Below are 14,893 nucleotides of genomic sequence, written 5' to 3' on the forward strand. Positions count from 1 at the left end.
TCGTAACAACCTTTTGATAAAAACCTTACTTATATGTTTAGTATAAACAAACAGTTTGTCTCGTCTTTATAAATCAAGTGACCATAGTAGCTTCATCTATAGAACTAACGTGAATCGACTCAGAAAACAGCCGACTATTTTAATTATAGAGTATGTCAAGATCAACTTGAACGTATTAGAAAAGACGGTGTGACCGGAGTTTGTAGATCTGCACTTAGCATCCCTTGTCGGATACCCACCCCTACAACTGTGAGATTCTATATTTTCCAATAACACCTTTAGCTAATTATGAAAAGAGTGATGAGGATGTCTCTGAACAGATGCTGTGTGCTGTGCACAGCTAGGCTAACCTGAAAAGGGTTTCATAATGCACTGTTGCATAGTTGAGTTGAGAGTACTGTTGGGGCCAACAAATTACAAAACCTGCAACAGAAGTATAATGGTTAGATACAGTTTACAGCAAGGAAAATAAAACAGCAAGTACGATATAGTATCACAAAATGTAGGTTAAAGATATAACACACTTCATTGCTCTGTTGTAGGACACTTATATAGCCTTCAAATAAACTGACATGTGCATTATGGCAAATGCTGATTTCCAGAACATACCAAATGTAATTGTATGAGGTTCTTATTGTGGTGAAATCTTCCAGTGCTACAAAGAGTGCCACAAAGGACAAGAGAAAAAAAAGGACTGTATCATCTTGTGTCACTGTTTCCTCTCTTGACTGAGATTGACCAGTCCTTGGGCAGAGAGAGAATTTTAAATGAAGTCAATTAATGTTAATTATCCTCCATGAAAATTGCTTTGTCTACAGAGACAAAGATATTTCCTTGCTAACAATGTTCACATTATTGGAAACAAAGTCAACAAAAGGAGGCCAGAAGCCAAACTCTATACTCATGCAAACCCATTATTATTTATGCATGGGGGGGGGGGGTAATTTGACTCCTGATTTATCTGACAAGCACTCAATACCTTTATTCATGTACAGGCCACCTAATAAAGACTGCATATTGTACAGTATAACCAAAACAGCATATGCAAGTATACTTTATAAGCTTAACTTCTGTTGCCCCGTATGATGAGCTTGCTACATAGCTTTGTGTCCCTGAACAGATAACTGTCTGCTGGAGTCCTGGAGTCCTGGTGCTGCCACAATCCAGTTATGTCTGCAGAACCAGTCCACAGCACCCAGGACACCTGAGATACCCCCCAATAATATGGAAACGAGAAGGCATGCTCTTTATATGAGTGAAGCTAACTTAGGACAAGAAGTATATATGCAGCTATGACAGAATTTGTCAATGAATGGTACATTCTGCTGTTTTATTCAGTCATTATAAGTGATTTTAATGACAAGTCAGTCAGAATAGCACTCCATTTATCAATGGATTTTATATGTATAGGCAGACACTCCCCATCAAAACACTCAGTTACACCTCAAACACACAGCATGTCCCCTGTTTAATGTCAAACTCAAACTTTTTTCATGGTTTGCTTTGTAAAACTGACTAGCCAATGTCCAAAAATCCATAACACATTTATCTTTTTTTTTTTCACCATTATCCTCAGAAAATAAATCTGTGTTCTAAAAAGCAACATATTTTCTTGTAAATGTCACTTGTTGTATACAAGCTTTAAAATCTAGCAGACATAATATGAGTTGCATTAACTTGTAATTCTTGAAGCACCCACCACTGTGTCTCCTTGTCCTTCAATTAATTTATCCTCCACCTCACAACAGAACAAATTAGTCATACTCCTGATTTCAATTTACATGCCCACAGTAATATGCTTTCCGATAAAGTAAATGCTTCCTACGTCGGAACACAAATCTTATTTGGTCTGTGCCAAAGTCAACTGAGAGAGCTGAGTCTGCAGAAATGTTGCTTGCTCTGGTAGAATTTTAGATTTATTAGTGTATTTCATTAAATGTATAGAGTACCCAGGGAGTCAAGGTTATACAATTAGGATGCAAGAACTAACTGGTAAATTCAAGGGAAATTTGATGAAAAAGACAGAGAAGGATGATCCTTAAACAGCCAAGTATTCCTTGGGAATGCTAACTAAAACTTACATGGCACATGGCATATTGTAACTAAAAGATAAACATTCTTAACATGTTTGAACCATTTCTAAGAGGTAGCATTTACTTGTGATGGTAAAAATAAGCAAACCAAATCCAGGAGGCTCACAGGCAACCGTTCTCTTGAGATCACAAATTAATAGTACAGAAAAGCTTGTATTTTTTTTAAATTTCTAAATTGTATTATATAAGCCCTGAAATTGCCTACTGAATAGCCTTAGACACCAGTAAAAGTCTAGGCAGCAAAATTACAATTGAAAACACTAAGTGAGCAAGCTGGCTAATAACCTGCAAAAGAATAAATGGTCTCCAATGACTTTTCTGCCTGCAAAGTGAATAAAGAAAAGGCCAAGTATGCATAATAACAATACATCTTTGTCATAAAAGTGTCCAATTAAAAAATAAATTTAAAAAAAAATATGCTTTGCATAAATTTAACAAAAAAATAAATAAAAAGACTAACCGCACATCTAAGTAGCAGTATTTTAAATTGTTTCCTCTCATTGTTACTTTTTATTGTTTTGCATTAAAATTAAACCCTTTTTCACAGAAACATGCACACATGGGGTGATTCAGATTGACATTGTTTGAGTTTATTTACTCTCCAGCAACAATACAGGAAGAGTGATTTTATGAAAGCACTACATTTTTGGTCATGCTGCCTTTGATGGCTTAAAAAGTATTTACTTTTTCAGGTAAACCTAAAAGATAAGGTGCCAGTTACTCATGAAAATGTCCATTATTAATATTTTAAGCAGCGATTTGCACATATTCCATCCCTCTCTTTCCACTCTAATATCCTATGGAGCTGAATCTTATTATATGACATATATAAGTTGAGCTACTGTATATTATGCTATATCGTGGACATCTTCTACCTTGTTTCTGGCATATTATTTTGAGCCTTTGAAGCTGTACAGGCGATGTGGAAAAACCTAGGCTTCTACTGTATTCTGTTTAAAACATATAGAAAAAGGAAATGTCAATTTGGCCACGCCCAGGAATTATACTTTCATTTAGATGCTACTACTGCAAGTTGTGTCAGATCATTTAAAATGATTTTTAGATAACAATTAGCAAGAACAATGTAATACATTATATTATGTTTGATGACAATTGGATTAAAAATACTGTATGTTTTTGTATTCAGTTATGATAAAAGGTGGGTAAATAAATCACCATCGAGAAAACACCAGTAGGATTAACACAGAGTTATAGGGAAATATTTACATCCTGACAACATTACAGAATTAGGGAGTGATGTAATGAGTGTTGTTGACTAGTGGACGCTTCAGCTAATAAAAAGTGTGTTTCAATCTCTATGGCTGTATGGAATGCCAGTCTGATGTCACAGCGCAGAAAAATATACTTCCAGCATAACATTTATTAAAAATAAATGTAAATAATGTTCAAAATGATGGGGATTTAATGGTGAGCCATGCCACTTTGATGAAGACTGTAGAGTCACTGGATCTGGTAGGGCTCCACCAGGGAAAGGAAAAACTTTCTCCCAAAAAGAGAGCAGGAAACCTCTGGGGAACTAAAGCTTTAATGTTCGATTATAAGACATTCTATTGATGTTTTTATTTTTAATGTATTTGAATTTATTTAGTCATTTACATGGAGGCCTCATTTACTGGGTCCTGGAAAAAAAAAAAAAAAAAAAAACCCAGACAAACATTTTGTATCAACCAGTGTGTAAAATGGCAGCTTTGGATAATTCTACAATACATTCCCAGTAATTAAAAAAATGCAATAACAAATCATTAAAGTTCAATAATTAATAGCTGGCTGGACATTTTTAAGTTTCAACATTTCTAATGGGTATATTGCAGCATTAAAATTAGGTTGTCGGGTACCAGCCAAAAATATATATTTTTTAAGTTGAAATTGTTTTTTTATGAACACTTCTGTTTTTTCTTTTTTTTTTTTTAAAGAAAACCGCAAAGATAAGATTTCTTTTGGCGTATATATATATTATATATATATATATATATATATTATAATATATATATATAGATAATATCTATATATATATAGATATATATATATATATAATAATATATATATATATTTATCTATCTATCTTATCTTTTGTACCGAAAGCTTTTTATTCGAGTGGAAACTAACCACCTTTGATTGGTTTGGGGGTCGGAGGGTGCCGTTAAAGGCAACGTCCCTTTATGGAATTGCAGTTAAATAGAAGATTTCATAACTGTATTATGTCCGTACCATGAGTAACCGTTAGGCATGGTTCAGGGCTTGAATTCAAGGTAACCCCCTGGCCATTATGACTAAAATTTGATAGATTTGATATAAGTCTTACTGAGTACCACATTGGAAGCAGATATCCAGAAAAAATAAATAAATAAATAAATAAAACAAGAAAAGCTTTTCATTTGTTTATATTCTATAGTCATTTTTTCAACTTGAAGCACATGAAAAGACCCAGATTATTTTCCAGTGCTTCCCCAATATGTCTACTACACTGGGTAAATATTGTGTAAATCTTTATGGCCAGTCACACACTTCTAAAAGGGATGTTACCTTCTGGCACCTCACATGCTATACATTGCCACATGAGTTAGATTTTGTAATCCTCTTTTTTACTTATTTGTCCAATATTTCATTCAAAAGGTGGCCTTTTTGGAGAGCTTTGTGGTGCCCGAAATGTATCCATGATGAGTATGCATGACAAATACTCTCAGTTCATATTCCACAACTGTCAGGCACATTGCTCTCACATAACTGTGTGTTTGTGCAGGAGAATGTTGCTACTGAGATTTTTTTGTAGCTCTGAATTTTCAGTACCTGAATGTATTTTTGTTTCTCACTTGCTTGAAAGTATGTAAATGTCAAGAAGCAAAATAATAAGGAGATTTTTTTTTTTTTCCAAAATAAAGTGGTTACACTCATTCAAGCACTGCTGACAGGTGAACATATGTCGATTATTGGATAAAGGCGTCTGCTAAATGTGTACAATAATAATAATAATAATAATAATAATAATAATAATAATAATAATAATAATGAGATTGCAGACACCTTTGCTGCTCTAAATCAGGCTGCCAGACTGAAAACACCTCGGTTCCTTTCATCTTTACTTTGATTGACATGTGGCAAACAAAGGAACTGAGTGAGTGATTGCTGGAGCAGGCAGACAGCTTATCTTGAAAGGCTAAGAAACCTATCCTGTCTCTAGGTGAGTAGCATCACTCCCTGTAATCATGGAAATATAAAAAAAAAGTTTGCTAAACACTCCCATGCAATAATCTAAATCAGTGCATCAATGAGAAAATAATAAAGACGGCTGGGAAGCAACAATTACTTCTTGCAACTTGTATTGCATCGTAAAGATCAGGGACCGTATACAGCAGCACAGCACAGATGAGACATGGTATTGCAATAAAAATTGTTAAAAAAATGTTATTTCTGTGTGCCCTCTTGAGAGCCAAATGGTTGCATTTTCTAATAACATTTACAGTAAAAATGCATATTGAAAATTATGCATAATAATAATAATAATAATAATAATAATAATAATAATAATAATAATATAGTGTGTATCCATTACACTTACAAATCTTGAAGAGGCTCCAATCCATCTTCAAATGCTGCTTCACAGACGCTGAATCAGCGCTCTCCAACCCAGAAAGTTCATTTTCGCCGTCACTTTCACTATTATCCATCTCCTCCAAAACTTCAAAAAGACTGAATCTTCTTCTTTGGTGATGCTTTGGAACACTGCTTGCCATTTCGTTTGATTTTATAAATTTTACAAATTGAAAAATGATCAGAAAACATTAAGAAACCTTGATCCTATGTGCGTAACACTGCGCTCTCGTTTGCAAATATGTGTCTTGTTTACGTACGCACATCGATTACTCTTCAATGGATTACTCTACAAACAAAGTCAAGGTATGAATGGACAGCTTGTGACCTCCCCTACATCGTGATCTTGGAGATTTCATCATCAACAGATACATGTAAAGCCAGAGCAGCGAAACGCACAGCTAGTCAATCGGAGTTGTTTTTGAACCGTGAGGCACTAGATACATTGCGAAGGGAATATCTCAGCGGTGAAATTGAAAAGTGCCTTCCCTGTTTGATGGTAGGAAAACAACCTTTTTGATATTGAGTCAGTTTTTTTTTTTTTTTGCTGTTTTGCTTTTGTAATAATATTACAGATGATTTTTTAAATATAATGTGTAATTGCAGTACCAATGTTCCGCCCGCAGAGCAGGGGGGCGTAAGAGGTTAAACAGCATCACATGACCATGCGTATATATAGCATATACCATGGCTTGCATACTAATGAGCCGCTTCACACTAAATAAATCACTACGCAGCACTACATTCTAAATTCCATGACAAAACTGCCATTTTATTTTTTATTTGTTACAAACCACTACCAAAAATGAATGGCATTTCACTTATTTCCTTTAATATATTTGGGATGAAAATCAATATAACTGGTACAAAACCAACTTTGAGTGAAGAGAGCAGTCCATCTGAAAATAAATAAATAAATAAATAAATAAGGGCACCTGCAAGAACAGACACAACAGTTGATGAGGAACGTATAAATTAAATAGAAGACAACAAAGCTTGAAAAAAACACACAAAAACAAAACAAACAAACAAAAAAACTACAGCATGGGCCGGTTAATGAACTTAAAGAAAAGAAATATGGAAATTCATTTCATGGAAATAAATCCAAAAAAATCTCAACAACATAAGGGAATTTTATGCCAGTGCAAGAAGTTAAACTAAGGACCAGTATTCAGTCTCCAGTTTTATATCACTGAGTTGGACTAAATATATATTTTAACAGTAGAAGTTTTAACATCTCTGCTGACAGCGAGTTTAAAATCAGCAGTAATGTATTCATGTCAGTCAGGAAAACTCTTGAAAAGCAGGTAAGTACAAGGCCAGACATGACCCGCCAAATTACTGGCCTGGATTTGAAACATCTGCGGGAAACTGAGGTACTGTCCCCTGACACCGCGGTCGGATTGGTGTGTAAAGTCTGGTTCGATCATCAACTTAATCTGGCACGACTTGGGCGTAAGGGTGTCTGATAAATAACAAAAACATATTTTGAGATCTAAAAGACTGAAAACGTACTAGAATATGTGTAAACTTTATAGTAAATCCTTGCATATAACAAGTTAACAAACTCACTTCAAGATCTGGCTTCAATCTCTCTCTATCAGCTGCTCTCATTACTTCCTTAGTGTAATTTGAAACTCCGCCCATCATCCAGTTGTACTCAGCCCTGTAGTTTCTGGTGAAATGGCACTTTCGATGCAGAAATTCACAATAAACAAACATGTGCAATTTATTTTTAATAAGTGAACAATGAATTAAATTAAATAAAATTTGGGACTATATTACACTGCGTACACAATAAAAGTTTCTGGCCGCAGGCCTTATCACCACCCTAGGCGTGGTATATGTCATGAGAACCACACGGCCCATCATGGTTTATACCTTACATATATATGTTAAAAAAAAAAAAAAAGAAAAAATAGAAAGTTTACAAACGAGAGGAGGCTATTCGGCCTATCTTGCTAGTTTGGTTGTTAGTAGATTATTGATCCCAGAATCTCATCAAGCAGCTTCTTGAAGGATCCCAAGAACAAACCTGCTTATCATCTCTCTATACACTGTCCAGAGTATTAACAGAGAGAATTTTTCAAACTATCAGGAAATACTACTTCATAGAAATGGAGGGAAGAAAATCAATAATAGTGTGAGAAATGGTTGGAGCAGCTTGTGTTTTCACAGTGGTCATCAAATTAATTTTATATCCAATAGTAAGTATTGATTGTTTGCAAAACCACAGTTCCTAATGCTTCAGGTCTATTTGTGTGCTACACATATCTGCTCAGCAACACCTACTTTGATTTAAAAGGATAGAAAACATTAAGAATGAACTGTATTTTTTTTCTAAGAACGTTGAAATATAATGTACAGTTTTTGTATTTATTTGATTGTGTTATATCCCTGAAAATAAACTGTAATAAAAGTATATAGATATTATTTTTCCATTTGGATGTACACGCAGCCCACATACATTTCATTTCTAACTTTTTTCTTTTAGCTGATGCTGGGAATAGACTTCTGTGAATCCTCAAAAAGTATTTTAATACACAACCTTTGTATTTGCCAGTTTGTAATCCAGTGTGCCATTAAAAGGCTGATGTGCAATTAAAAGCAAGGTGATGTTTTACAACCAAATGCTTCTCAAAGAAAATAGCTCAGAGTCCTATGATTTAAATAAAAACATAAATGTCATGATATGTGCAAATGCATGTAAATACCCATAGTTGACTATTAAAATGGTTGTGGTAGATTTTAAATGACTCACAGACCAGTGTTATAGCTTAATGCGATCATATTTCTGAGGCTTCAATTTTAAAAGCCTCACAGACCAGTGTTATAGCTTAATGCGATTATATTTCTGAGACTTCAATTTTAAAAGCTTGCTGCTTATTGTCTTATTGTGCCTTGCAGTAATATAAAGCAATGTCCAATACTTTGGGATACATTATATTGTGGTGTATGTCAATGAGCTTTATTATTGCAAATGAGCTTTGAATATTTTGCTGTACCTTTGATTTTGATTTAAGTTTTCAGTTCCATATTCCATATTTCACAGATTCCTTTTTTGAAATTTTGCATATACAAGTGTCAGTTGCAAACACACACACACGCACACGCACACACACAGACGCACACGCACACACACACAATAGGTGGGTAATGTCCAGGGCTTGTAACCAGAAGGTCACCGGTTCAAATCCCACCTCTGCCACTGTCTGACTCATTGTGTGATCCTGACCAAGACCAACCTCCTCATGCTCCATCCTGTGGATGAGATGTTAAATCAATGTCCTATTGTAAGTGACTCTGCACAGTTGCAGTACAATAGTACATAATGCACAGTTCACAGCCTACCTCTGTAAAGTATTTTTTGATGGTCATCCACTATGAAAGATTCTATATAAAGATATTATTATTATTTAAGCAACTTGAGACTACACTTGCAAATGTACACCATATTTCTCATACTCCAACTGAAAACTATTATCAAAGTAATTGGTTATGGATTTTTTTCTGTCAGGGTTGCAAATAAAAGTAAAATAATTACATGCAATTTATATTATAAAATATTAAAATAAAAAAAAGATAAAATTATATCATTTTAATTGTATACTAGGTGGTACTGCATTTTATTGGTCGTCCTTCTAATTATGAAGGATCTTATTCTAGGTTAAACTAGCAAAGAATAACCCCTTATAAATCCATATTTAATCCAGTCAAGTCATCTTTTAATGTTTCTGTAAAATGAGAATTACATATTGGCTTTTAGGCTGCCATGATTTGGTGAGATAAGCTGTGGAAGCCTTTCATTGCACAAGATGATAAACTAGCCGCAATAGTGCATTTCTCAGAATGACAGTTGCTGATATCTGCAAATGGCCTTCACTGTGGGGAAAAAGCTGCTGTAATCAATAGACTTATTGTCTGTAATGTAAAGATTACGATCAGAATATTTAAAATGAAATATTGCACTACTGCATATAACACTTTGTGAGTCAATATTAGAGGAGGTCTGGACCATTTCCTTTGCTCTGAAAGCACCGATATACTCGAGGTTTCTAAATAATTGATCTAGAGCTTGTAATTAACAATAAATAAATAAAATAGGCTCATCCATTAAACTGGGCAGCTGCTCCATTTAGATTAGATTTTCATATTTGAGTCGGCCTCTTTACATGAGGCAATGTACTGTATATTTCATCAAGTACAATGTTTCTCAAATCAATAAACTTTTTCAGACAAATACAAAGGATTTATGCACTTTTAATGCATTATTGCAGGCCTTCTGTTTGACTGGTGGTATTATGTGTGCGGTGTACAATTACCTTTATGACTTATTGACCTCTAAATATCCAGAAACTTAGAAAATGGTTAATTATATACAAAAAATGTTTTTAACGTGTTATAAAATGTATGGGTCCTGAGATATGTTAAACAACTTTCTTGTTATTGTCACACATTTGGGGAAGGATTTAAAACCAGATTCAACTTTGCCTTATTTTTCTAAATTTATATTTAGTCTAAAATAATTATATACAAATTAGTAGATGGTTGTATTATGTTTGTAAAATGTCGTGTTTTGTTAGATCCATCATCTATGGTTTAGTTTACATGCAAAAATAAAAATAAGTCACACCTTTTTGGCATGGTATTTTGATAGTGCTTTTTGAGCATGTAGTTCACTTTCAGGGTTACAGATTCTCCCTCAACATTCAAATGGTCCAATTAATATTAAAATATGGGGGGGGGGGGTTCTGTTCAAATGTTCCAATTTGGCCTTGTGAAACTATTGAATTTGTGCAACTTTATTAAACTGGGTTTACAAGAAGATAGTAAGTTGTGTTGAAGTACCACAATTGCAACCTGCCTTATTTGGCCACCAAAAAAATGCAAAAAAAAAACAAGGGAAACAATAAAAAAAAATCCAGAAATAGATTTACTTTATCTATATTTATGCTTATATATATATATATATATTATATATATATATACTATATCATATATATATATATCAATATATAGTATATATATATACATGTTTTTATAAGAATTGAACTTTTACGCGAAACGTGCATATCCAATGCATTATTTACTAAACATTTTTTGACTGTGTATGTATTTACGTATATACATATTATACACTACATTTATTAATACTATATCCAAGGTTTCCTACAGAATGCTAGCTTACAGCAATTATGTTTTATTATTATTATTATAATAAATAATTTGCTATATCATAAATAATAATAGATAATAATAATAATAATAATAATAATAATAATACTTGAAACCAAATTCCTCAGGGACGGTACCAAATTTTTATTTGTTATATTTTTTTGTTATTGATCCAATATAGTGTTAGCTCGTACAAGTTCAACAAACAGCTCAGTAGATGCTGATCCATCCGGGCATCTTTTATAACTTTTTCTGTAAGTTTTCAGCAAGCTGATATTAAGCCCATATTTGTCTTTTTGAACAAATTAATGGAACCAACAGTTCTCTTTTTTCAGGTTTTTGATTCTGTGAAACAAATCTTGCCCTACAAATTAGGGTTAAGAGATTTTGCTTTAACACTATACACAGCCGCTAAATCCTGGTGGCAAGGTCGGTAGCCTGCAGCAATAACACAGGAGACCTAGAATTCCCTGTTATGCTAATGGAATACATTTTTGGATACAAGCTTGACATCTTTTTTTGTTCTTGGTAGTTACCCATGATAGATGCTACTTCTTCCTAAAACTAGTGTTGAATTACTTTTGATCTTACTGCTAATGACAGAAAAGTAAGCATAAAGCAATCAACTATCCGATCACCAAACATGAAAATATCAAAGATGTAAAGGATAAAACATATCTTTCTATGCTTTGGGGCTTTGTTATTATTTTGCAAAAGGCTGTTTTTTTTTTTTTTTTTTTGCTGTAGTCACTTGAGTATTTCTTTTTATAACTTTGCTTATAAAACCACTAAATTATAAAGCACTATCATTTTGGGTGTCATCTGCAAATGACGAGACTTTGAAGCATTGAATAACTTGAGTTTGAGTACCAGCAAGGGCTCCTTCCCTCTGTCTACGCCCCATCAATCTCTCTGTTTAATCCCCAGAACACATCCTTTTTTTTCCAGTCTTTCTTTTCATTCCTCCTTCCTCTCTTCCTCCTCCACCTTTAGAGCTACATCTACCTTGAAGGCCCGGCAGCACAGGCCGCAGCTCCAAGCATGCCAAGGGAAGACCCTCACCTTTAAACTTTCCCTTTCACAAGCACATTATTCCCCTTATTCTTTGTAAGCTAGGGAAGATTTTTACCTATCCATTTCACGTAGCTATTGCTCCTGTCCCATGAAATTAAAAGAAAACGCTCCATCTGAATGCCTTACTTTCATGTAGTCAGTTACATTTGCAAGATTTATGGAATTGCATTATTTAATCAGCTATAATATATGATGTTTGCATTGCAAAGAACTTTCAAATAAATAGAATGGAAATGTTTCCTATACTGATGTTTATAGCATGATGTAGCGATCTTAATGAAATCTGAGTAGCCTACCATCTAATTTAAACCTGCTGCAGCATAAAAACCATACTTGATTTTTCATAACGCATGTGGTACATATAATGTAATATATTTAGCTGATTGCCTTAATAGCAGACAAACGTACTGAGGACACAAAAGCAGATGGAGTGCTTCTTGTCTTGACCCATATGTTGTTAAACACATGGTACAGATTTTATAACATTCAAAACAATGAAACATTCAATTTATAATATTTAGGACAGAACCAAGTTTATAAATTATGGGATAAACATTTACAGTACATGCGCATATATATATATATATTAATATATATATATATTATATATATATATGCCTATATATATAGTATTCACCCCCCCTTGTACGTTTTCACAGTATGTTGTGTTACAACCTGAAATCTTGATGGGATTTGTTTTTTATTTTGATTTAAACACTTTGAAGAGGCAAGATAATTTTTATTGTGAAAAAACAGTTAATGAAAAATAAAAAAAACTGAACTATTCTTGGTTAGATAAGTATTCACACCCCTGAGTCAATACTTTGTAGAACCACCTTTTGCAACAATTACAGCTGTGAGTCTTTTGGGGTAAGTCTCTACCAGGTTTGCACATCTGGATTGTGCAATCTTCGTCCATTCTTCTTGGCAAAATTGTTCAAGCTTTGTCAAGTTGGATGGGGATTGCTGGTGGAAAGCAATCTTCAAGTCTTGCCACAGATTCTCAATCAGATTCAAGTCCGGGCTTTGACTGGGCCACTCTAGGACATTCACTTTCTTGTTTTTAACCCACTCCAGTGTCGCTTTGGCTGTGTGCTTGGGGTCATTGTCCTGCTGAAAAGTGAATCTCTGTCCCAGTCTTAGGTCTTTTACAGACTGAAGCAGCTTTTCCTTATTTTCCTGTATTTAGCTCCATCCATTTTGCCATCTACCCTGACAAGCTTCCCAGTCAATGCCGATGAAAAGCATCCCCACATCATGATGCTGCCACCACGTTTCACAGTAAGGATGGTGTTACCGGTTGATGCTGTGTTGGGTTTCCGCCAGACATAACGCTTTGCATTTAGGCCAAATAGTTCATGTCTCCCACATGCCTTTTTGCAAATTCCAAGCGGGATTTTACATGGGCTTATTTCTTGCCACTCTTCCATACAGGCCAGATTTGTGGAGCATTTCAGCTATTGTTGACACATGGACAATTTCTCCCATCTCAGCCATGGAACGCTGTAGGTCCTTCAGAGTTGAATTGGCCTCTTACCCGGCTGCTCAGTTTGGGAGGTCAGCCTGCTCTAAGCAGATTCTGGGTGGTGCCGTATACTTTCCACTTCTTAATGATCGACTTGACTGTGCTCCAAGGGATATTCAATGCCTTTGAAATCTTTTTATACCCCTTCCCTGATCTGTCCCTTTTCACAACTTTATCCCAGAGTTGTTTTGAAAGCTCCTTGGTCTTCATGGTATTATCTTTGCTTTGAATGCACTAACCAACTGTGGGACCTTTAACCTGAAATCATGTGAACCACTTTTGTTGCGCACAGACTCCATTTAAGTTATTGTGTGAATTCTGAAGGCAATTGGTTGCACCTGAGCTTATTTAGGAGTGTCATAACAAAGGGGGTGAATACTTATCTAATGAAGACTTTTCTGGTTTTTATTTTTAATTTATTTATTTTTCACCCCCCCTCCCCCATTTTTTTCACACATTGAAAGTGTTGAGTTGGTTGTGTAAATCAAAGTGAAAAATAAAATCCATTTAAATGGATGAAGATTTCAGGTTGTAACAACAAACTGTGAAAGCGTCCGGGGGGGTGGGGGGAATACTTGCTATAGGCACACACACACACACACACACACACACACTATATATATATAACAAAACATGATGGATAAGTACAACTCCTAAGTGTTTTATTTTTAATAAAGTCAATTCAGTTCTACCCTCTTGGGTCAATTAAACAAATTGATAGTGTTGATCCTCTTTAATTTGAAGGAGCAAAAGTATTGGGACAATTGGCTGATAGGTGTCTCTTGTTTGTTAGGTGTTTGTTATTGGGTAATTAGGCACTCATAAAGGAGCTGTGAACATCAACCTGTCTTACTTTGACATCAGTGTTTGGAGTCTGTAGTCGAAAATCAATATGAAACCAAAGAACTTTCTGTTAAAGAAAAGCAGGCAATTTTGAAGCTGAAAGAAAAGAAAAATTCAATTAGAACCATAGCACAGAAACTGAGCATACCAAAACAATTTGGAATATATTGAAGAAGAAAGAAATCACAGGTATAATTACCAATCAGCTAAGATCAGGTCGGCCAAGAACAACATATGCAGTTGATGACAGAAAAAATATCAGAGCTGTCAAGGAAAACCCTAAAACAACTGTGTGTGAAAACACCAACAACCTCCAGAGTATCAAAATCGCATGGTTGCGGATGCAACCCCGGTTCTCTGAAAGACAAAATAGTCATCAACTAATGGGTATCACCGTCAGGTGATAGTGTGCTGAGCTTAATGTAAAAGCTGCCTTTAGGCCTCCACAGCTCTGACATCAGCGCCCCACCCCTCGGGTGCTGAATGACTATGCAGAGCATAGGAAACCCAGCCTCTTTTGCTTCAGGCTGCAAGGGCTACCGAAGCGACCTCGCTACTTAATGGTTATTTTCTC

The sequence above is a fragment of the Polyodon spathula genome, chromosome 2 (genome assembly GCF_017654505.1).
Source record: "Polyodon spathula isolate WHYD16114869_AA chromosome 2, ASM1765450v1, whole genome shotgun sequence".
In the NCBI taxonomy this organism is placed as follows: domain Eukaryota; kingdom Metazoa; phylum Chordata; class Actinopteri; order Acipenseriformes; family Polyodontidae; genus Polyodon; species Polyodon spathula.